The 26,455-nt window shown below is 31.3% G+C and overlaps 1 pseudogene across 1 annotated transcript; it reads right to left on the reverse strand.

Moving 5' to 3' along the window:
* Positions 1–6,604: 6,604 nt before the first annotated feature.
* Positions 6,605–26,386, reverse strand: LOC143235317 (uncharacterized; annotated as a pseudogene). Its single transcript, XR_013019025.1, has 5 exons — positions 26,253–26,386; positions 23,282–23,437; positions 21,053–21,093; positions 13,650–13,824; positions 6,605–11,785 (listed from the first exon to the last, which is right to left on the reverse strand). The product of XR_013019025.1 is annotated as an uncharacterized LOC143235317 (transcript).
* Between the last annotated feature and the right edge of the window lie 69 nt (positions 26,387–26,455).

Below are 26,455 nucleotides of genomic sequence, written 5' to 3' on the forward strand. Positions count from 1 at the left end.
TTTACAGGGCTGTAAATCAGAAACTATTAGAGATATTGATTTAATCTTTGGCAATTTTTCATTATATGGGTAGATGAGCACATGTGAATTTTTTCAAGGCATTCTGAAGGGTCACCTGGAAAATTTTCCAAAATCTGGATGATTTGACATGGAATGATCCATTTATATTCTTACCAAAACCTGCAGCCAGACTAGAGAGAAACAATAATTATATGTTGTATCCTTTCCAAAGGTTACAAAGTCTTCAACAACTGCATCCCAACATGCATACCTTCCTGTGATATCATGTTATAAGCCTCATCCTTTTTACAATTTTACTGGCCACAAAGAGCAAAACATATGCAGTAGTTTTCATGCCCATTTCCAAGATGCCAGATGTGCTTTATCTGTTTTCAGGAAAACAAATTATGGCCATGACAGTGCAGATGTATCAGACAAGAGCATATCCAGAATTTTCGTGAATACTGGTGTCCAAAATTTAATTCAAATTAGCTGTTATACTAAATCCTCTGGTCCCTATTTAAGCTTAGTTTTTTCATAAGGTAGTGATTTTTGTGTCACTAACAAACAAAAATATTAAAACATTTCAAACCAATGATTTCATAAACAAAACATAAATTGTACATTTTAACATATTAGATTACAAAGTTACATGAATTAAGCCACATATCATTCCATTAGTGATGAGAAAAACCAAATTAATATCTATTAAGAGTGTTCACAGATTTTAACACAATTTCTCAGAATCTTATTTAAATAAGATATCACTTATTAAACAAATCCAGAGAATAGCCTATGTTTATGCTTATGAATAAACATTTGCCAAACTACTTTAAATTATATGTTTGCTATAATGTTCATTACATTACTCATGCTTAATAGGGTGAGTCCAGCACATTGTTCTTCACCCAAGCTGCATGTTAGGAATGTCACAACTCCACATATACATGAAATAGAACATTCTGCATCACAGCAGCCAGCAGAAAGAGTACATCCACACCAGATTAATATTTGGATATTTGGTGAAACACCATCATCTGATACTGAAGACAGTCTATAATATTGTGTGTGAAGCCCTACCCTATCCACTACTTTACTTTTGTTTGTTGTGGTGATGGTTGAGACAAGTCTTGCTCCCAGGCTCTTGGATAAACAGAACAACTCCACTGGCCAAGTCATGGCTGTTTAACATCCCATAAAGTCATCCCACTTATCAAAGTCCACATGGAATGTCCCAAGATAGATGGAGAAACTAGTGCACACAGCTCTACTGGCAGAGTACATAAAGTTTTATTAGATGTACTACTATAATGCAAGATGAATCATTACTTCCTTCTCCCTTCCTGACAGCAAAAAGAGGAGACAATTAACACCTAATTTTCCTCTGCTAATCTTTTTACCATTACACAAACACTATATACCTAACTTATTTCTTCAGAAACTTGACCTTTAATATATGAATATAAGGCCTCACTCTTAGCCTGTCTTACACTCCCCTTACATAGATTTCCAAAGATTTTTTAAGGAATAAAGGAGGTATTTACCCCTGTATACCCAATAAGTCTGTTACTATTTCTCTTGGTGTTCACAAAGTGATAAACATATTTTGAATGAAAGCCCACAGAAAGTGTAATCAGTGTAATATTGATTTTGTTTTTTCAGGAAATTACACAAGAAAGCAGTATTCTTTGCAAACCTCGTGCTGGTACAACACTCAACACTGAAACAGTACAAATAAAATATTAAACTTGAAATAGAAGTCTATCACGACTATTCATCATATTATGACAACAAAATTGTGCCATTAAGTATCACACTCACTGTATTAAGATGTTGGAATAAACAAAAACAGGTATGTTGATTTTGAATGTAAAAAACAATATGTAATTTGGCCTGCTGAGACAAAGGACTCTCTGAAGATTTGAGATTTGTTACATTTGATTGCAAAATCTGAGAAAAGTTCCAAATAAGAAAATGGAGGCATATGATTTACATAAAAAATAATTCAACTTCTTGTAACTGAAATAATAAACTGAAAATTTATTCACAGAGACAGAAATTATGTTCCATGTCTATTCAATAGTTTTAATGAGCAAATTTCTGCTCCTATCTGTGTATCCTACTCATAAATCAAAAGAAGTTGCATGTTGTTTCATACCTAATTGTACCTGTACTATAGCACACAAGTCTTTACTTTCACTGTGATTTCATTTGCAAAAATAATGAAGTTTCATATTTCATGGAATGAATGACTGCTAATGTTTCATTACAGCCATTTGTTAAAAAAGACAAAATTAAAACGTTCATAATTTGGTAATATGAGAATATTCATACAAATACATTAGTATTTTCTGTTACAATAACAGATGACTTTCAAACTATTTGCATCTTGTAAAACATTATTTATTAAGATTAACACAGTTTCCTGTTCCATCAACTCTCACATTAGGCGTCAAAATTCATTAAAACGAGAATTTCCACAATTCAACTCAAATTCTATTTTTTCCACTATTCCTGTCAACAATTTGAGATGTTATGAATAGTATCATCACTAGGAATATCATATTTGACAAAGTATAAGGAATCGAAACTCAACCGCTATTCAGTTTACCAACATATTCTTCTTTAAATACAAATCTAACAAATAATTTAAGATAATACGTTTGTCGTAATTCACCAAACTATAATAATTTATACAACTAATACGTATACGACGTCAAAGTGGTCAAGTGTTGGGGAACAAACCTCGTGGTGATACAACGCTCAACACCTGAAACTGTACAATTTTTGTTATCAGTAGCTCAGTATAAAATTAAAAATATCAAATTTTCAAAGTCCTACAGTTCTAATTTTTATTTCACAATTAATTATAAGCTTATTCGTTCACTGTTAGTTAATAAGTTTAAATATTTCAAGATAAAATTTCTAAAACACTATTATACTTATTTATCCTTTCCTATTTCACTACAATATTCCGTCCACCCAACACAATGCGTATGCATTTAGTACAAAAGATACTATCGTCGAAGTTTTACCCGCGTAAGTTCCCGCTACGCAGTTTTGAAATATCTGTTTGTAAAATAAGAATTATTGGGTTGAGGAATAATTCGTGAGCGTTTTTTCAAGTTAAAAAAATATATTCATAACTGAAACGCTTTCGCAAATTATTTCATGTCATTTGGTAGATAATTTTTTGCTCTAATAGATGGTATGTTTGGTTTTCATATGTCTTTACTTTTTGCTTTCATTTTCAGCTCATTAAATGGAATGTCAAGTGGACAAAATCGAGCATTTTCGACAACATCTGCTTTTCGCATTTAATTTCTTGCAATTTCGTTTACAACAATGCATGCTATATACCTAGGTATTACATGAAATAAAGTATCATAATAAATGTTTTGGGTGTAATATGTTCATGCATTGAAGTATTGTATAGTCTTGCATGTAATGCTTGAATGAAATTATATAAAAACCATCACGAATTATTCCTCAACCTAATAATATATACTCTTCAAAAAAAGAAACGCAAAAGGCAAAATATGAGACAAATTGTTAACAAGTTTATTTCGGGCAGTTCTGTATGACATATGTGAAACTTTGCACATTCACTGCTGAACATCCAAAGTCTGCAAACACAAAGTCCACGCTCACTAGTTAAAGTTTAACGTCAATAACAAGTATGTCCCCCATGAGCATCAATAACTGCTTGGCATCTCCTGCCCATGAAAGCGATGAGATGACGAATCACATCCTGTGATATGGCTGTCCAATCAGCCTGCAAAGCTGCTGCAAGCTGAGGTATAGTCTGCAGTTGAGGTTGTCGCCGTAGCAGACTTCGGTCCAACTCGTCCCAAAGATGTTCGATGGGGTTTAAATCTGGTGATCTGGAGGGCCAGGGAAGAACGTTGATGTTGTGGTGTCTCAAGAAGACAGTGGTGAGTCGGGCTGTGTGAGGACGGGCGTTGTCATGTTGAAAAACGTCGTTGACGTTCACCCTGATGGGTTGCACATGGGGCCTAAGAATCTCGTCGACGTATCGTTGAGCCGTAAGATTCCCTCGAATGTGCAAAAGGTCTGTTCTGGCATTGTAGGCGATGGCAGCCCACATCATGACACTGCCACCACCAACTCTGTCAACATCCTGCACACGAGGTCTGCCAGATCGTGGTGGTCACAAGTTGATCTATGTTGTTGGTGACGATTCCATAGCCTTGTGATGGTGCTTGGGTGGACATTCACAGCTCTGGCAACATCTGATCGAGATTCGCCTGCTTCCAAGCGACCACTAGCGTTGTTGCGTTGTGCTTCAGTCAGTCTTGGCGTAACAGTATTGCGTGTCGGTGGCTCAAACTGAGCTATAGAAACCGAGAACCCGTCACTTTTATAGGGATTTTGCACATGTTGCACTTGCAGATCTCTCAAACAAATTTATTGGACACGTATGCGTTTTGGCGAAAAATCCGATGTTTTCCTCCGTTTTTAAAGTGCACAACTTTTATTGTCATTTTGGTGTGACAATCAGTGCCTTAACACGTGTAACATCACATGCTCTGAGCTTGTAACGTTATTACATATATTTCTCTTCAAAATAAAAAATATCCCTTTTGCGTTTCTTGTTTTGAAGAGTATATTTATTTTTGCATAATAGCGCGTCGACAACTGCGAGACACGATCACGATCAATATTTTAAGATAGAAAAATATCAGTTCGAATACACATTCAATCACATAATTTATGCTACTAGACCTTTCTGGTTTACGGTATATTTAACTTAATATAAATATAATGGCGTCCTTGGTGTTAAATTATTGATGAAAGATTTTAAATCTTCGATTTTCTGTGCTTCCATAATTCTTATTCAGTTTGAGATTTTCTATGTTATAACTGTTTTATTTTGTGTTGCTTTTAAATGTTTTATTCACATTTGACTCTTTTCGTTTTTATTTTTCCTGTATATCATGGTTATTCTCTTTGTTATTTCTCCTACGTATTAATTTTTTGTATAAATATTTTATGCCAGCGCGATGTTTCTCCTTGTTATACAAACTTTGGAAGAAAGCTTCGAAGTTAAACACACCAAAATCCCTGAAATAACGGAAGAAATAGGAGGAATGTCTTTTTATGAATGCATCAGGTTATTTTAAACGTATCATGAACGAAACCATGTAAATTGTAGGTTTTAAATTTGAAAGATTTTTCGTGTAAAAAACCTATCGTAAGTATTCAAAAGTAAAATTGTGATGAGTTGGAATTAATATTCATTAGAGTTGAAGAGTCCACATTATTTGGAGATTACGTGTTGACCCTTCTATCTTTTTTATTCAGTGTTATTTTTATTTATCGACAGAATAAAAGGTCAATAGCCATAAAAGGCAATTTTAACTAAGATAAATTTCAAAGTATTTGAAGTTTGTTAAGTTTTGCAATGAATATAGAATTTAAACATATCAACATTATTTTATTATTTGTTCTCAAATCAAAGAGGCCCGGCATAGCCAAGTGTGTTATCCGAGAGTCGCGGGTTCGAATTCCAGTCGCACCAAACATGCTCACCCTTTCGGCCGTGGGGGCGTTATAATATTATGGTCAATACCACTATTCGTTGGTAAAAGAGTAGCCCAAGAGTTGGCGGTGGGTGGTGATGACTATCTGCCTTCCCTCTTCTTTTACGCTGCTAAATTAGGGACGGCTAGTGCAGATAGCCCTCGAGTAGCTTTGTGCGAAATTCAAAAACAAACAAACCATCAAGTGAAGCGTATCAACATGAAAGTAATTTGTCCCTCGTGAACCGTCGACTGAGAATTCAGTTTTAGGCTAAATAGTGGGCATAATATTGTTTGTATCACTGTTGCATATAAATTAGTATTAATTTGCTCTACGAAGTGTCGATAAAAGATTCGGTTCCAGATCAGATAAAAGACGCAGTAAGTTTGTAAAACATCAATCTTGTTGGCAAGTGTCATGAACTTAATACATGTTGATATTCCAGTAGATTCTAAATTCAAATTTCTGGCTATTTGAAATCGTAATACGTAAATAAATTGGAGACTCTTCCGAGCAAATTATTCAAATCGAAACAATATTAAAGTGTAATTGCATTAAAAAAACCTGCATTTATCAGTCTTGTTGGGTCCCCCGCTAGTACAGCGATAAGTCTACGGATATACAACGCTAAAATCAGGGGTTCGATTCCCCTCGGTAGGCTCAGCAGATAACCAAATATGGCTTTGCTTTAAGAAAAACACAAACACACAGTATTGTTGGCAAGTATAATAAATTAAATACATATGGACATTTATTCAATATCTGAATTATAATTTTACTCAATTCCAAGCTATTCGAAATTTAAATTTCGTAATAAACTGAAGGCTTGTCTGGAATAATTGTTATACGTAACACTATACACAAAGAAAGTGGTCAAAAGCTTGTTTCATATTGAATGCATTAATAAAAACTACCTCTATTTTCTTTATCTATCGATTTGATTATCATGACATGACATTCGATGAGGTTCTCATTGTTTTGTTATATTCGTAATGGTAGAATTTGTATCAATGTGTGGATTTGATACTTATTTAAACACTAATTCATAGTGAAAACTGAATGATCAAATTAAATCAGCCTTTATTAATGTATGCATTGAACAAGTATACAATATTTATCAATTAAACTTTTAATTTCTAGAGAAGGTATCACGATTTTAAACAAATTGTTTAAATTTAGAGCTAATAACTCAATGTGACTGGATGATGAAAATCACCACAATATATATAACATGCACATTCCAACACTAAAATATCATATAACTCTTACACATTTCATAGCATGAGACACAATAAATCTTCGATACTCGACATAAATATTGGTTAGCCCAAGCAAACTAAATTTGTAGTTTCCAGCTTAAGTTTTCTAAATAATTATACAGGTTAATGGTTATTATTCATTCCTAATTTTTAAACACGAATTTCACAAATACTACGAATTTCTTCTACTTAAAGTATTTAGATTAATGTGATATTAGCTTGGGAAGTAAGAATTAATAACAACAATTGATATGACAGCATCAAATATATGCAGATGATGAAAAACTGTTAGTCTATATACGTAAAAACGGCTCGCTTGGGTTGAGAATTTTTTTTTTTTTTTTATGTAGAGGAGAGAACAACGTTTCGACCTTCTTCGGTCATCGTCAGGTTCACAAAGAAAAAAAGAGGTAACTGACCGGTAGCTGACCACAAGTTTGAAGGGGGTTGTGTAACTGAGAGTAGGAATGTAGAGGGCGTGATTACATTTTGAATATATAATTTTATATTATTTATTTTATTTTTAATCTATATTCCATGGCATTATGATAAAGTTAACTGTTTTATAGAGTAAAATTACTATCACATATTTAAAAGCAATCTCGCTAGTCCTCTAAGTATACGTGTGTTGTGAATAACTGAATTACAACCCAAAAGATAATGTCGGCTAACATTAAATGTCAATTCCTTATTTGCTGTGGTATGTTGGTGTGGAAAAAGAGTGTGGCCAAAAAACAAATGACAGACAGTACCACTAAAAAGAATGAAGTCAAAAGTGTTTTCCAAACTGAGAGCCACACTTAGAGTATCCATAACAATTACACAGCAAATATACATTTATTAGCTAAACAGGCCATGTAATTTGTTTTACCAATATTGTACCTCAAATTGAACAAAAAATGCACCTGTCTAATAAATAAAAGCTTACAAATTTATCACATACTTTGAATTTTGCATAAAGCTAAATCGGGACTCTCTGATTACTTATACCAAATTTTAATGTGATAGACTAAAAGGATAGTTGTCAGTCATTAACAGCTATTACCAAACCAAATTCAGGGATTTGATCAGAACTCGTTTATAAGATCCATTGGTCTTAAGTGCTGAGTGGTTTGTTTTGTTTTTTACCATAACAGGTCCATAGTCTGGTACACCACTTTATACGTTCAACACAGTCTATTCATGTTGTTACTGAAATACAGATTAATCATGCCTATCTACATATAAAGTAACTGTAGTGAAAATAAGTTGTACCAAATGTTAACAAAACATGGTCAAAATAAATCTTATCTAGACAAGCTGTACATCATTCTCACAAATCTTTGATTATGACATATCTGAGTTTTAAAGTTTATAACAATTAGGCCCATTACAATAAATCTACTCATTAGACCTTTAACTTATTGTCTCCAACTAATTTACTATTTATCACTTAAAAGGAAAACCTAAGTTACTTTTAATATTTTCCATTTGTCCCACAGTGGGACAGCAGTACGTCTATACATTTGGACTACTAAAATCAAAGCCTTCATTAACCATGGTGGGTACAACAGATAGCCTGATGAAGATTTGAGATTACTAAAAAAATCTTTTTACTCAATGATATTAATAATGAGAAGGAAAAACAACAAAAAGACAAGAAATCAGAACTTATCATTACACATTTATCCAGGTTTATCATTGAAAATATCTTAAACTTCCAATAACTGAGTCGCATCAACACAAAAGTTCCCAAACATTTCAACAGATAAAATTTTGTTTACCATTTCTAACTGTATGCACAATGACTAGAATCAAGATAATGTAACCTAATAACCTCAATATTCTATTACCCCATTGGTAATAATATTTAATACACAATTGTCCCATTACTAGATCTTTCAAAAACAGTAGTTTTTTCTTCTTTTCTGGAAGAAGCAATTAATGTTATCAGAATCAGTGTACCTTACTCATCACAGACTTTTGTACAATTAGAAGGCAGTATTAAAATGATTAAAACTCCCAGAAATTTTAATAATGGTGTGAAATTTTACTAACTGTAATTCTTTTCACCACTGACTCCCACAACACATTCTCACTGGTCTTCGTATCTACAACAGATATAAATAATGTCACAATTTGCTTCAATGTTGCTTAACTACTAGACGTCATAATTAAGCACAAGTATAAAATACACAACATTATAATTATAACATTAAAGTTCCAACTTAAACTTAGTTTGGTTAACAGTTTATAAACTGACTAAATGAAATACATAAGAAATGTCCATATACCATTTAGCATTTTCTTAGTGCATCTGGTAACTCCATTTGCTGCTTAAAGATTTTTAAGCACAAACCTGGTTCTGTGAATTAATCAATTAATGAAGTGTAATACATAAAGCAGATGAAAAAGGTAGAATTAATTAATAAGGAACACCTTCTACAAAGTTCAATCTACCATACTTTGAAACTATCTTTAATTTATGACAAGAATGATAAGTGAAGCGCAGTTGAGGAGGGTAGAATCTACTAATTAGTGCTGCTTGCTGGAGGGCTTTATCTAATATATTTACAAGTCTTGACTTTTGTTCCTGATAAATGTATGTAAAGTGGGTAACGAATGTAGTACATATAAATAAGTATTGCTTTTAGCAGGGAACTGTCTACTATATTGAGAACACGAGAATGATGTTAATCATGTGGAATCACTGGTGGGGAAGTAGTAAGTTCACACACAATGCTGCAGTTCAGGGTTTAATTCCTTGTGATGTTCAGACAAGATGAACAAAATGGTCTCTTGTTGTATGATAAGTAACAAACCACACAATAGGTTGTATGTGTTCTTTTAAGCTACAACTACTTTGAAATATGTTTCACACACTACACTGTAAAGCTTAATCCCAATGTGAGTTTTTGAAGTAATTTTGAATTACCTTTTGCTCCAAACCCCTTGTCACAAAATATACAACTGTATGGTTTCTCTCCAATATTCTTTGATGTATTTTTAACACATAATTTGTTCTAAATTGTTTTCAATAAACTGTACAACTGTATGGTTTCTCCCTAGTGTGTATTCTTTTGATGAAATTTTAAATTACCACTTGTTCCAAACTGTTTCCCACAAACTGTACAGCAATAAGGTTTCTCACCAGTATGTATTCTTTGATGCCTTTTAATGTACTACTTCTCACAAATTGTTTTTCACAAACTGTACAGCCATAAGGTTTTTCCCCAGTGTGTATTCTTTGATGTAATTTTAAGTAACTGCTTGAAACAAATTGTTTTTCACAAACTGTACAACTGTAAGGTTTCTCCCCAGTGTGTATTCTGTGATGTAATTTTAAGTAACTACTCGATACAAATTGTTTTTCACAAACTGTACAACTGTAAGGGTTCTCCCCACTGTGTATTTTATGATGCAATTTTAAGTAACTGCTTGATACAAATTGTTTTTCACAAACTGTACAACTATAAAGTTTCTTGCCAGTGTGTATTATTTTGTGTTTTTTCAAACTATCTCTTGTTCCAAATTGTTTTTGACAAACTGGACAACTGAATGGTTTTTCCCAGTATGTATTCTTTGATGTTTTTTTAATTCACTCTTTGTTCTATGTTGTTTTTCACAAACTGTACAACTATATGGTTTCTCCTCAGTGTGTGTCATTTCATGTAATTTTAAATTACCATTTGTTCCAAACTGCTTTCCACACACTGTACAATAGTATGGTTTTTCCCCAGTATGTGTTCGTAGATGTTGTTTTAATTCACCAATTGCTTTAAATTGTTTTTCACAAACTGTACAACTGTATGGTTTCTCCCCAGTGTGTATTCTTTGGTGTAATTTTAAGTAATCACTAGTTCTAAATTTTTTTTCACAGACTGCACAACTGTAAGGTTTCTCACCAGTGTGTATTCTTTGGTGTGATTTTAATGTACTGCTTCTTACAAAGTATTTTCCACACACTGCACAACAATATGGTTTCTCACCAGTATGTATTATTTGATGTCTTTTTAATGTGCTACTTCTTACAAATTGTTTTTCACAAATGGTACAACTATAAGGTTTCTCTCCAGTATGTATTCTTTGATGTAATTTTAATTTACTGTTTCCTCCAAACTGCTTTTCACAAACTGTACAACTGTATGGTTTCTCCCCACTGTGTATTCTCAGATGACCCTTCAGTTAGCCTTTTGTTTTAAATTGTTTTTCACAAATTGTACAACTGTAAGGTTTCTCACCAGTGTGTATTCTTTGGTGCAATTTTAAGTAACCACTTGTTCCAAAGTGTTTTTCACAAACTGTACAACTGTAAGGTTTCTCTCCTGTGTGTGTTCGTATATGACTTTTTAATTTATCATTTGTTTTAAATTGTTTTTCACAAACTGTACAACTATATGGTTTTTCACCAGTATGTATTCTTTGATGTAATTTTAAACTACTTCTCAGTCTAAATTGTTTTTCACAAACCATACAACTGTAAGGTTTCTCTCCAGTGTGAATAGTTTGGTGTAATTCTAAGCTACTCTTGGTACCAAAGCATTTTCTACATATTAAACAAACGTATGGTTTCTCCCCAGTGTGAATTCTTTGATGTATTTTTAAGTTACTGTTTGATACAAACTGTTTTTTACAAATTCCACAACTATAAGGTTTCTCCCCATGATGATTTCTTTCATGTTGTTTCAAAGCACTATTATTCTCAAAGTGCTTTCCATAAACTGCACAAAGATATGATTTCTCTCCAGACTGTACCCTCTGTTCTTGTAATAGGTTATCTATCACTCCAAGTCCTCTTCCACTGATTACACAGCTGTAGGTTTTACCTTTACACTGGGGTATATTAAATTTGTTCAGGTTATTTCCATTTAAAGTTGTTTCTCCACATATACTACTGTTTGGATTTGGAGATTTTATAACTTCTGTATAGTTGTCATCTTTGTTAATATCATAATAACCAGAAAACTGACTCACACAACACATGTTCTCACTGGTCTTCATATCTACAACAGATTTAAATGATGCCACAATGTAGTTAATTATAAATCAGATGAACTTTAAAATACATGTAACGTTTTAGCATGATCAGTACAAACATCAATATGAAAATGTTAAAGCTAAAAATGAATTGTTACACACTTTTCATAGTTTCACACTTGTTAAAAACTTTTCTACCTGAATCAGAATAGCAATGAAAACAAACTGTAGGTAACATTCCACTTTTAACAGGTTTTTACAATCTCATGCAGACATACGACACTACAGTGTTACAAAAAACAATATACCTTTAGGTAGTTCTTTTATGGATTAACTTTTACAGATATTTTCTACTTACATGACATGTTGATTGTCAATAAATCTAATGGATTGTGTATTTTAACATGTTATTTAAGATCAGTAAAGTTCTATATGCAAGTAATGAATCAGTATGTATAAATGCCAAGGTTTAGACATAATTAAAATGCACTTTTCTTACGTATTCAATTATCCAAAATTGACCTTTAGTCTTCCCTGTCTTGGTTATGTTTTTGTGAACTAGAATTTCATAATATACAGTCACATTTCAATTACTGAATATTATATATGTATATAGATTATTACTATTTAGATATAAATTATTAAACTTATTTTTCTTGAGATACAGAACAATACATAAAGAAGTAAAGCAAACAATTATCTCTTATAACTATGACCTTTGAACTTGGTATCTGCTGGACAAAGGTTGCAAAGCCTTTTAAAATTTTCAAAATGATTATATCAAACGAAATTTGTTTCAGGTTTTATATATACATTTGAATGACAAAAAACATAATAACTGTACTGATACCACAGAATTCCATTATAATTTATTAAGCTTTGTAATTAAGATGTATTTAAGTTTAAAAAAACATGAAACTTTGAGCAGTCTAAACATGCAATCTGTCTTTTGAAATCTTGGTTAGAAAGAATGTGCAAGTCTTTTCACAGAGTAAAATGACTGAAAAAAACCCCTAGGGGACATTCTAAGCTGTCCAGTGGTTATTCATGTGATATATCAAAGTAAGTGTGTATATGTAATTATAAGGGACCATTTCCAAATATAAAAAGAGGTGAATGTTGCCACTGTTTAATTCAGTACATAAACCATATCTCAGCAAAACAAAAATATACAAGATAATTTCATGTTCTAACTTACTAATATTGGTAATTTGAGTTCCTAATTTGTACAAAACTATAAAGTTGGTATTTTCACACTGCAAACAGCTAATTTGAAACACTACTACATTCAATAAAACCATGCAAATCAGTAAAATATATATTTAGGTGTGTTTTTTATACATTCTTTAAAATTGAGAAATTAGCTTTATAAAAGTTGGAATTATAATCTACAAATTGATTCCAAACTTCTTTACATAAATTCATAAAATAGTAATTCAATAAAATTTTGCATGCAAGTTCACAAACATAATGACATGGCCTTTGACCCCCTGACCAGTTGCAAAAGGGTTAAATTAAGAGATTGGAAATTTGGGATCATTAAGGTTCCAAATTCTAGAGATGATGTTCAGTAAACAACAATTCACACTCTGAACATGCTGAAACATTAATCTACAGAAACAGGTTCCAAATATTAATCATAAAGTTTATACCTGAAGAACTGCAAAGATAAACACTGATCAGTTACAATTAATTTTCTCCCTATTCACATTCAGTTTTGTCAAATGTTTTGTTGCCTTTTATTACTTCAAAACATGTCAAATTAAAATATTTCCCAGTAGAAATTAGTCCTGTATCACTTGGTTCAGTAACTTTTAAACATTACAAAGCATTTAAGCAATTATTTTAAAGCTACTGTTAATGCACTTAAATTTAGATGTTTGTACTTACCAGATGTACTTTCGAACACAGATTCAACTTCTTTTTGAAATTCAGTTTCTGTTTTAACACTAATATCATTATAAGTTGAACTTCCCAGATCATCATCATTACTGTCACTGAACTTTGAAATAATATCTTCTAACAGATCACCAGGCTGCTCTGTTTTCTCTTGGACAAATATGTTCTACAATCACACAACATATTTAAATGGTCAATAAAAATAACTTGATTTTGTCAATACACAGGCTCCACAATTAATTAGCTTAAAATTCAACAATAATTTATAAACTTAATTCTTCAAATGTAGTTATCATAATAAATGGTAGTGTCTAATGTGGCCAAAACAACCTGCAGGAAACACTGTGTGTTATTTTGTGCAGTGGTAATTTAGCAGTTACATTTTTTTTTGCAGCTTGGGTATTGATGCTCTAAAGGATAACATTTTGATACAAAAACTTTATTAAATTTCATGAATTTTCCATGTTCAGTGTGCTAATAGATATTTACAACCTACAATTAGGAGTCATATTTGGTTAAATTTAAGTTGCAGTTACAAAGTTATTAAAAAAAAAACACTATACTTTGACAAAAGTTCTTGTGCACACTTATGCAAAAAGTAATTTAAGTTGTCAGTCCAACATTTTTACTACAGCTACCTAAAAGTGAAAGTGGACCATTTTTAGTTTTTCCTTTGGATTTAACATGACTGATTTAAAGCAGCAAAACTATAGGATAAAACTATGTGCAAATATGTTAGTGTTGGTTTGGCCAAGGAAACTGTAATAGCAGTTTCTAATTAAGGTTTTCAAAATAATTTTATTGGTGTATAGTTATTATTCACAACTAAGTATCTACTTTTAAATATAAATTTGCTAAATTTTATGAAATTTTACAAATTAGAGAGTATCATGTGATATTAGTTCGAGCAATTTGCTTAAATAATAATGTCTGAGATGGCTGTATCAAGTGCATGTGACTGATGACAAGAAACTATTAATTTAATTTCCATGTCATTACCATAATCAGGTCTGAGATGGCTGTATCAAGTGCATGTGACTGATGACAAGAAACTATTAATTTAATTTCCATGTCATTACCATAATCAGGTCTGAGATGGCTGTAACAAGTGCATGTGACTGATGACAAGAAACTATTAATTTAATTTCCATGTCATTACCATAATCAGGTCTGACTGATGGCTGTCATTCAAGTGCATGTGACTGATGACAAGAAACTATTAATTTAATTTCCATGTCATTACCATAATAAGGTCTGAGACGGCTGTATCAAGTGCATGTGACTGATGACAAGAAACTATTAATTTAATTTCCATGTCATTACCATAATCAGGTCTGAGATGGCTGTAACAAGTGCATATGACTGATGACAAGAAACTATTAATTTAATTTCCATGTCATTACCATAATCAGGTCTGAGATGGCTGTATCAAGTGCATGTGACTTATGACAAGAAACTTAATTTAATTTCCATGTCATTACCATATTAAGGTCTGAGACGGCTGTATCAAGTGCATGTGACTGATGACAAGAAACTATTAATTTAATTTTCATGTCATTACCATAATCAGGTCTGAGATGGCTGTATCAAGTGCATGTGACTGATGACAAGAAACTATTAATTTCCATGTTATTACCATATAGGAAATTATTACTACTGTTTTATAGAGAATATACTAGCATAACATATTAAATATCCTGCTTGGCTCTGTAAAGTACTGGTCTACTTTGGATAATAAGCCTGCAATCCTAGAGCTAATGTTGGTTATGATCAAGTGTCACTTTCTTACTTGTCATGGTTTGTTGGTGTGTATTGATAATACCTCATGTTATCTAATCAAAAAACATGTTAGATGTGGAAAATGGTATCTTGTATAGCCCACCTTCATGTTCCAAACTGAATGAGTTTTGCTGCACTTTTGTTTTTACATGGAAGGTATTTTTCATTAGATGTATATAAAAATGCTAAGACTATTTAAATGCTAACATTTTTATGTCTTATTCTATTAGCAAACAAAACAGATAGGAAAAGTGTAAGAATAGTAGTTTATTTATATTACACATAGTTCAATGTATTGGACTAACACACAATAAAACCTATTTAATCTGACACAATAACTACTTATTTCAACATATTTAAAGTGAAACGTTACATATGGATATCCTACTAAAATGAAGTTTTTTGGTTAGTCACTTGGACCTGTACTGCACTGAGAATATTTATAGGAAATAATGGGTACTGAAGAGTGAGAAAAACAAAATAAAATAAAATAAAATAAAATAATTGTCATTTTATGAAACTAGACTAAAAAATATAACTGATACATGTGCTAAAAAAGCAATCAATCTAAATAATGTTACCATCTCCAATGCTACTACTAAATGTAACAGCATACTCTGAGATAAAATATTTCTGAAATTGTGCTATCTCTTCTATTCACATTGTTGGAAGGAATGCAAAATGTGAGCAGTTGTGATCTGAGTTTCATTAAGGCTACATATCATAAGATCAGTTACTTGTACAAAAACTCAATAAACAAGGAAGTTGGCCAAGTTAGAGCCACATTATAACAACTTCTCCTTCTGAACCCTATGGAAACTCAACAGACAAAAAACAGAACGAATAACCTAGAAAATGTTGTTGTGATGCTACTTCCAATATAATTACCACTTGGTGGGAAGTTTTGCATCAATGATTGTTTGGTTGGTGTCTGATGGTGTAAAACAACAAGGCTATCTGCACCAAACAGTTGATGAGGAAGTGAATCAACCTTTATAAAATACAGAAATTGTTTCATTTCTTTTTGGAAGCAAAACAATTCCCTGAAAAACATTAAAAAAGATAAAAATTGTGCATGCTAAAATATGGGATTTCCAGTTGCTTTTTGTTGAAATCTCAAAAAGAGATAAAACCTAAATAGAATTATAAAGGCCAATAGTCTGTAAAAAGCTAAAAACACAGTCAAGGTAGACAGTGTTACCAATGACACCACCCAAAATCAATAGTAAAGTGTGAGCTTAAGCATTTCTAAAATGGTGCTACCACTCCAAGTCGTGATCATGGTACAACAGTAAAATGTAGAGTTCGTGACATGAGTGCTATAAATGTCACACAACGGTGGGTTAAAAGGCCGTAACCAATGCAGGGCTTTGTGAGGATAATTTTCTCCTTATAATCCCTATGGAAAATAAACAGCCAAAGAGCAACAGTAAGTTTGATCTGGAAAACCTTGTTGTAATGTTCTTTACCTCACGTTAACTACTATCTGGTGGAAAGTTTGGCATCACTGATATGCCTCAAGTCAACATCACAGACAGGTAACAGAAGATGGCTGTTGCAGTGTTAGCAAGCTTATAATTGTGATGAAAGTTGATAATTGTGTCAATAATGAAAGCTAGGTCAGCTTTATTAAATATCCAAGAAAACTAGTATATGAACTTACATTAACAACTAAACATGGGCAAATGAAATTAACATCTGTTCAACAAGGGAAGAAAATATATGCAACAAAAATATCAAAACTTTGTGTGTTCCTCATAAAACCTTGTAACACTTTGTTATGGTTTATAAGAGTTTTGTACACAAAGAATAACATTACTCTAATTATGTCTTTCTATGAAAATGTTATTTATTTATTGTGATTATTTACACTCAAACTGTTAAAATAACTTGAGTGCAAAGTAATTGTCATTTTAAGTACAAAAATACTTTTCTTCAACTTATATTTCTATATCTCATTTGCATAACATCTTGAAACCTTTCACATGAATATCAAAAGTTTTTGAGGTAAATTTTTATATTTTAATATTAATTTTCTTTACCATATAACTAACTCTTGCTATTATTATAATTGCAATGAAATTATTAATATTAGCAAGTAATAACAAGGTACTTTGTATCTTTTAGTAGAATATCTCTAAACAAGTTATTTTGCTTATATTCATAGTCTTGGGTATTTTCCTTTTGACAAATATTTTAATTTTTATGTTCTATTTTCTTTCCTTGTCCCACTTATTATTTATCTGAAAGAAATGTAGAGGTCCCATCATTTTCATGTAATGAAAATAAATTTTGAATGTAATACAATACATACCCAGGAAACAATTTAAAAATAGAGCAGACAGCAATGGTTAAAATTATATATTAAAACAAAACAAACATATATACAAATGGTTCTACACTATAGGTTATTATAGGTGTATATACAGCACTAAACTGTTTGCTTCTTGTGACACAGACTGGTACAGTTACTTAAGAAAATTTATGAATTTTCTTATCTGCTCTATTACTGCAATACAAATTGTGATCATTCCATTTTTAAAACTGCCACTATAAGCTCTTTATCACAAAAATAAAAATAATGTAGTCTTGAACTAAATAATCTTTCAATGTAAATTTACACTGACAGAAATCTAGAACACTTCAAGCAATGCTATATATCCTGATGCAAAATCTTAACTTAAAACAATGAGAAGAACTCAGAAAGTTCTATTAACATGAGGGAACAATGTAACATAAGTGTAAGAGAATGTATGATTCATAAAATACTACACAACTGAACTTGCCATAAACTCTCATCACTAAAAATAACTAAATATGACACTTGCAGCTATAAACTATATAAATCATAACTTCCACTTGAACCTTAAACAGTCTTGTATATTTAACAGCTACTTGTGATTATGGCATGGCTTCACCTTGTTCAGAAAAAGAACAATAAAGTGGTTGTGGATTTGAGATTTAAGCATCTCTATAGACGTTTACTTTTGTACAAGGAAGGAACTATACTAATTTTAAAGACTAAATATGAATTGCAGGTGAGCATCACATGGCTTGATTGAAAGTTCCAACAACCTTTCCATCAGTCACAATATGTCCTCTATAATCCAGTATAATAATATGAGAGACTTGTAACAGCTCACACATACTGACTTGAGGACAAGACTTTTAAAACATTCATCTGCTAAACCTGTGTTTTCTGCAGAAGTATTATAGCCTTTTTCAGTGATATTAAAACAGATTTTCATAACTCAATCATCAGTTTATGTGATTCACAGAAGATCAATGTGGAATTGCTGGCAACTTAAAAAACAAATATGGTGAATGAATGATAATTCTTTTACTAGACACAGCAATTATTTAACCAGTTACAAAATATGCTCATTATAAATGAAACTGGTTGAAGACTTTTATACAAAAAAATAAGTTTTTAACAATTTGTAAATGTGGCAATTGTCAGAAGAGACCTATCACATGAAATGAATGAAAATTTAATCCCCTAACTATGGGTGGGTCAAAGTGGTGATTTCATAGCTTTCCAGAAATTCAAATTAAATAATTTTATTCATATTATGTATGAAGAAACATAGCATCAAAATGTGGTTATATAAATCAAAACTTAAAATTATACAAACTCTTAATTTTATAAGAAAATGAAAGATCCTCAATCTTCCCTAGTATGTGAACAGAAACATTTGCTTTTTCGGTGTTCTTTCTCCTCTAATTTATTTATCTTCCATCTATGAAGTAAGAAATTAATATAAATTACTCACTCTAATATAGGTATTAATCACACAAAGCATAATTGTTTTACATCCATCAATTTTATTTGTTTACAGAGTCATAAACTAGAAACTGAGACCTACTTTCTACACCTAGGTTTAGAGTAGTATGTTGTTAGTACAAAATAGACTTAAAAAGTAACAGAAAAAAAAACAAGGCACAGGTAAGTAATATATTTCTTTTTCTCTCATTTTGTTTATTGCTATAAATGTCACTAAAATTAGGTCATTTAATTGTGGCAACTTTTGTGATGAGATTTTGTGTTTGACATGGTTCAAATGTCAATAAAAAATAGAGTTACATATAAACAGATGTATATTATTAAAGCTTTAAATTGTTTTGGATAAACAACTGTTGTTTCCTGATACAATATGCATTAAATCTAGTATGACAAAAAGGTAATTAATTTATTCTGTTATTTTCCATGATGTTGGAACAGTAATTCAAATTGATCAAGCCTGTATAGAGTTAAGGTAGAAAATAGTACAGATAAAATACAACATTTTATTTAAACCACTTTTGCTTTTTTTAAGGATTACACAATCTTACCTTTTAAATTATCAAGTGAAAAAATCAGTTCACACAAAGAAGTGTCCAATATTTTATGCCATATATACACACAAACTCATTGAAACATTTCCATACAAAATATTTGATTAAAAGTTTATATTTCTTTGCCTACAAACGTTTTAAATATTTACAAAAAGACTGTCTCACCTTATGATGATACAGAAAAATATTAAATACTATATTATGGAAAGTATAGTGGTCATAAATTAGCTAGTCAAGCCCACCAACAAAGGGCTAAAAGAAAAAGGCAAGGTGAATGGAAACTGCAAGAGCATTATCATGTAAGAATAATTCAGTTGTTGAGAAAGTTATGAAACAAATGTGATAACATAATAAGCTCACTGATTAATTAATTAGTAAACATCATTAATCAAACAACTATAACTAAAACCATCCAGACAGAATTGAAACCAGATGAACCCTAAAGTGGTAAGTAAACCTTGCCATCTGGTAACAAAAGATAATCCATGAACACAACAGTAAGTGGCAAGAGTTATACTTGTGGCCCAGGTAACATTACAAAATATAATTAAGGAAAAACTCTGGTAAAACAATTACACAGTTCACTTGTATACCAGTGACTCCCCCAACATATTTCTTCAACTGTTACATATATCATGCAGTAGAAAAATGAAATGGGTAATCATGCTGTTCATCCCAAGTCAAGATGACAAATATAGTCCCTGTAGAGTTATGTACAACTAAACAGTGAAACAGTACTGGCAAACCATCACTCTGGTACATTAAATGGATTGTGGAATTCAGAAAGAAACATTAAGGCTTTACAATGAAGCCTTTTATTGTAGACATTTTGCTGAAGATCTGTAGTTATGGACTAAAATAATGTAGTGGTGCTCCAGATTAGGTTTAATAAAGTGTAAAAAACCACTATAAATATTATTTCGGATTAAACACAGAATAAGATTTTATAATTAGGTTTTATAACGAGAAGAAAAGTACAAAGTTTAGGTTCAATTTTATATTATAAGCTTGGTTTGTATAAGTAACCAGTATAAAGTATACAGTAAGTTTTATGGAAACATTAACAATGAAACAACCCTGGACTAGCAATATTATCCTTACAAATAGAGCTATAATGAGTTTATTCCCAGCAACGCAACAAATGTTTAGTGAATTTCTTCAGCTTGTGTGCATAACCATGTAATAACCAGCCCATCTTAACAAATATTTGGAAAGACACAATTACAGTCACATAATCTCTTTAATAACACAATAATGTAAAAGTTTAATCTCTAATTTACCTCAGTTTTCTCTTTTCCTCCATCACAGTTATCTACTTTCCCTGTAAGCAGAAATAAAAACAATATAGATTTCTGTTTAACAAGACTCAACATAACTTAGCCATTGAAAAAACACAAATAAGATTTTAACAGTGTATTTAGGTGAACAAGCTGCTTCTATAATTCCTTATGTAACATCTTGGTTCATATAAAAGTATCAACTTTCAGTAAAGTAGCTGAAAAATCTCAGAGGAGAACAATAGTAATTAAGTAAAGAGTACATATACTTCTAGTGTTGAAATACACACTTTAGAAAACTGATACCTTCTAGTAAATTAATGCATGCAAGAACACAAGAAGAAAAGAGACAGAAGGACACCAGATGGCAAGCACATTGCAAAAGAAACAGTAAGAAAAGTAAAACAGTGTGGAAATTAAGCAATATGGTGTGCTCCTTCTTATGGAACTATTAGAAAAATCACTTCAGGATAGATGTAATGTCAGTAATGTCTCAAAATGAGATGCTGATGTGATAAACCAGCCACAACTTCTATCCACCAACAGAAGGCATTACTCTCCAATGGAGTACCAGCATAGATGATGGAATACATCCATAAGAATTGTAGAAATTAATATCTACTTTATAGATAAATGAAGCTGCCCAAACACAGAGTTTTGTGCAACAACAGATAACTTACGTTTTCATTTAAGAATTGTAAGTGATCTTAAGAGTCAATGATTTTATTCAGCTTGAAAAAAATAATACAAAAAATTGGGAATTCTTGAACTTAAAATTTAAGTTAAAATTCTCATTACATAATACTGAATTATTTAGCTTTAGCATCATCATAACATATCAAACTACCCTAATAATGATAACTAACAAAGTACATTCTGAAAAAGTTCTTCACTTTTTATACCAGCTCACAAAAATGCTATGAAAGTATTTGTTTTATTCCAAAATGTTTCACATTTCATGTAAGAAGTAACTTTAGCTGTAATGCAGGTAATTTATACACTGTTGGCAACTTAACATGTGGGAATGTGGAAAGTTTTCAGTACTGCAATGGTAACTCCCTGATTCTAATAGAAGTACAACAAAAAACTTCATTTTATGAAGACAAGTAGAGAATGATATATATCTGACCTAGATAACTACAGTAACATAGAAAGTTTTAATGTTGCAAAAAGTATCAAAACAAGAAATTCAAAAGTACCAAACTTTTCTATGCCCTGCACCAATAAAAATTGTTAACATGTTTTTGCACCCCTCACAGTAATTATTTATTTAAGAATAAAGGTGAAGGTGGCCAAAATAAATGTTATCTTGCACCCCCTGGAATGCTATCTCGCACCCCTGGTTGGGAACCACTGACCAAGATACTTAGAATTTAATAAATACTATCCCTTCTTCAGCAAATCACTCTATGTTATGTCAAACCGAAGTAGAGACAAAATGTTTTTAAATATTAAATATCTCAGTTTTGTAATTATCACTTTCTTCTTTCAATATGTTTTGTACACATTAAAACTTTCTATATTATTACACCTATTTAGATTATGTATTTGTGATTCCTACTTGTCTTTATAAAATTTAAAACTTTTAACTACAATTGTTTTTTACATTTTTTAATCTATATTTTTGTGGACCAGCAATACAAAGTGTGGACAATACTGAATTCTTCAAATCAATTTTAAGGACTACCACATTATCTAAACTACTGTATTTCTGTTTACATCTACATTAGGCATTTTTTATTTGTTACTTATTGTTACTTTATGTAACAGTTATGTATATAACAGATCCTCTCTAAATCCATTGATACACTGTCTGATCAAAATAAGTGGATCAATGAGTTCCAACAAAGCATCTATGAGTTTCCACAGTCAGATAATGAATAAGACCTCAGTTAAAGAAGGAGAAGCTTACAAAACAGATAACTCATGTGGAAAGTGGTTAAATGTAGAACTGCAAATATGTATGGTGCAAGAACTTTACTAACACTATTTAATGGATTAATTCTTCATTTCAGTTTGTAGAACACTCACTTCGTATGTCTCATGTTTAACCCTAATCACAGAATCAGATCAAAGTTCATGCAACCAAGACTAAAGTAATCAAGAAAATACAACCTAATTTTACTGATACACAATCTTGGATCAGAAAACATAATCATCCAGAAACAAAAACCGCTAAATTAAAAGTGAAAATTTAATCTATTTATGTGGGAAAATTGTATATATACTTACTAGTTATTGTGAAAGTTTCATCTTCACTTTTCTCCAATTTTATATCCAACAGACCATCAGGCTTCTCATCAGAAAAAGGTTCAACCTTCATCTTTAATACTTCCACAGTTACACAGAAGCTTGACGTTTATATTCTTACCAAAACTTGCAGCTAGACTACAGAGAAACAAATTAATAATTAGATGATGCATTCTTAAAAGAGGTTACAAAGTCTTCAACAACTGTGCACCCCAATATTCATATCTCACTGTCATATCATGTTATGAGTTTCAACCTTTTTAAAATTTTACTAGCCACAAAGAGCAAAACATATGCAGTAGTTTTCATGCCCATTTGCGAGATGCCAGATATGCCTCATCTCAGATTTAGCTGTTTTACCGGACAACACTTATCCAGGATTTTCTTAAATATGGTGTCCAAAATTAGATAATTTTATAATAAGATAGTGAAAATGGGGCCAGTAGTTAAGTGATCTTTGTGTTATTAATAAAATAAAAATATCAAAACATTTCAACCAATGATTTAGTAAACAAAATATAAATTGTTCATTTTAAGATATTTAAGTACAAAGTCACTTGAATTAAAACACATTTCATTCCATAAGAGATGAGAGAAAATAAAATATCTTTAAAGAACTTTCACAAAATTTAACCTTACTTAAATAATTCACTACATATTTTTAAAAATCCAGAGAATAGACAGTGTTTATTCTCATAAATAAACATTTGACATTCTACTTCTAATTACATGTTTGTTACAATGTTCATTACATCACTCATGTTTAATAGGGTGAGTACAGCACATTGTTCTTCACCCATGCTGCACATTAGCAATGTCACAACTTCACTTAGGCTGAAATAGAACATTCAGCCTCACAGCAGCCAACAGGAAGAGTACATCCAAACCAGGTTAATGTTTGGATATTTGAGAAAACATCATCATCTGATACCGAAGACAGTCTATCATATTATGTGTAATCTACTACCCTTTCCTCTATCTCTTTCATTACTTTACTTCTCCTTGTTGTGTTGATGGTTGAGACAAGTCTTGATTCCAGATTCTAGAACAAACAGAGCAACTCTACTGGCCAAGTCGTGGCTGTTAAACATCCCATAAAATCCCCCCCACACGTTCAAGTCCACATGGAACATTCCAAGATAAATGGATAACCCAGTGTACACAGCTCCACAGGCAGAATACACAGTTCTCTTTTCTTAGTTGTATTAACTTCATGGGATCTAGAACCCTGGACTTTTTATAAATCTGTTACTGTCTCACTTAGCTTTCACAAAGTAATAAACATATGAATTTTAATGAACTGTGCTTGCACATTTTAGACCTAATTAAGTTGCAAAGCCCATAGCAATTGTATTTAGTGTAATGTATTTTTCCTTTTCCAGAAATTACACATGGATTGAGTGTTCTTTGTGTGACATCTTTGCAAATAAAAATAAAAATTGAAATAGAACCTTATCAAAGCTGATCATCAAGAAATGATAACAAAATTGTGACATTATATTAAAAAATTTGACTTAACAAAAACAAGCAAACTGATTCTGAATAGAAAAGCAAATATGCAATTTAAACACTTCAGGCAAAGGACTTACAACAGTTACGATATTATTGTGGCATTTAATGGAAAAAATTTGTGAGAAAAGCTCCACAATATGCAGTTGCCATCCATTCTACAAAGTTTCATCACTAGTGTTCCCTCTATGTACATTGTGTCAAAATTCCAAGTGAATAACTGAGGTACATTTCCATTACTTTAATCAGAAATTTTTTTTTTATTTTCTCCTTCTAAGTTAAATAATAAATTAATTGAACATTTTTCCACAAAGGCAAGATCTATATTTCATGTCCGTTCAACAGTTTTATTGAGCAAATTTCTGTATCCTACCCACAAATCAAAACAAATTGCATATTGTTTCATATTACTTATTGTACCAGTATTATAGTGCACAAGTTTTAAACTTTACTGTGAAATATTTTCAAAAGAAATGCTGTTATACACGTTATGAAATGAATGAATGCTAATGTTTCAATATGACTACCTGTTTGTTGAAGTCTTATACAAATTTAAAATGTTGATCATTTAGTAAAATGATAAAAGTATTTTGAGAAATATATTACTTTAGTATTACCTGCTATTACACACGACTTTCAAACTGTTTGCATCTTTTATGTTATTACTGAGCAGTTATTAAATCCAACACAACTTCCAATTCCATCAATTTTCACGTCACACGTAAAAAATTGACAACTAGAATTTCTAGTTTCTACTCTTAAGTTTTATTTCTTCCAGTTTCCAGTAAACAGCTTTATATACTGCAAATACTATATATCACGATGAATATAAGCATCTGAGAAAACTTTAGAAATCGAAACTCTACCGCTATTCAGTTTATCGACATATTCTTATTTACACATAAAACTAACTTTAAAATGAACACGTTTTTCATACTCCACCAAACAATAATAACTAAAGAGTACGACATGTAAACGTTCTAGTGTGGGAGAATAAACTCAGTACAACACTGAACATTTCTACTTTCGGCTTCAATTTCAATAGCTCAGTATAAAATTGGAATATTAAATTCTCATTGGGCCATAATTCTGATCTTTATTTTAAAATTAATTATAGGCTTAGTAATTCGCCACAAGTTAAAAAATATTTGATATAAACTAAGTTTCCAATAACTAAATCATATTAATTTACCTTTTCCCTCCATTACCACACTACGTCCGATATCAATCGCATCTATCGTGCAAGTAATGCGCATGCCTTTCAATATAAAAGACAGTCGTTGAAGTTTCGCACACAAAAATTTAGCAATCTAATTTTCAAACTTATGTGTAACATAATTATGTACACATTATTTCTATACAGTGTTGTGACTCCAACTGTGATACACACTAACGCACAATATTTAAGACTAAAAAATATTCACAATTAAATACATCCACTCACATCCTTCATATTTGCCTCCTCTGATTTTCGAGGTAATATTAAATACAGTAGCGTTCTTGATGTTTTATTAACACGTAATGCATATCTCAGGGAAGCAAACTTTCGATATATATATAAAGTTGATTTCTATGGAACATTAACTGCAAAATTTCAACATTAATATAGGGTATTTAGTGCTAAAATATAACAGCGAAGAATATTTT

This window comes from Tachypleus tridentatus, chromosome 12 (genome assembly GCF_004210375.1).
Source record: "Tachypleus tridentatus isolate NWPU-2018 chromosome 12, ASM421037v1, whole genome shotgun sequence".
NCBI classification, from domain to species: domain Eukaryota; kingdom Metazoa; phylum Arthropoda; class Merostomata; order Xiphosura; family Limulidae; genus Tachypleus; species Tachypleus tridentatus.